The sequence below is a fragment of the Crocuta crocuta genome, unplaced genomic scaffold (genome assembly GCF_008692635.1).
Source record: "Crocuta crocuta isolate KB4526 unplaced genomic scaffold, BGI_CrCroc_1.0 scaffold221, whole genome shotgun sequence".
NCBI lineage: Eukaryota > Metazoa > Chordata > Mammalia > Carnivora > Hyaenidae > Crocuta > Crocuta crocuta.
In genome coordinates, this window is record NW_027528610.1 from 727,674 (window position 1) to 728,058 (window position 385).

Below are 385 nucleotides of genomic sequence, written 5' to 3' on the forward strand. Positions count from 1 at the left end.
CCCAGAACGTTCTGGAAGCTTCTTTTTTTTTTTAATCGTTCGAACGTTTATTTATATAGCCTCTATTTTTTTACTTGAAAAGAACATGATATTTTGCAAAGACGCCCGTGGTCGGAGTTGCCTGCTGTTCGGTCCTGACCGTGAACCTTTCCCGACCTTGACTCAGACATCCGTGTGCCAGCAGCCGGCGGGGCCTGACGTGGGCCTGGGACGCACGTGCTGTCCCCGTGGGAACGCTGTCCTTCCCCAGGCCCCCACGAGCGGCAGCTCAGCCCCGTCCGGGGACCATCTCAGGGCCCCGAATGTAGTCACCCGTAGAGTGCCCTTGGTCAGGAAGGGCGCATGTGCGCAGGCTTCAGGCATCGGGGTGTGGGCGTCTTCAGGG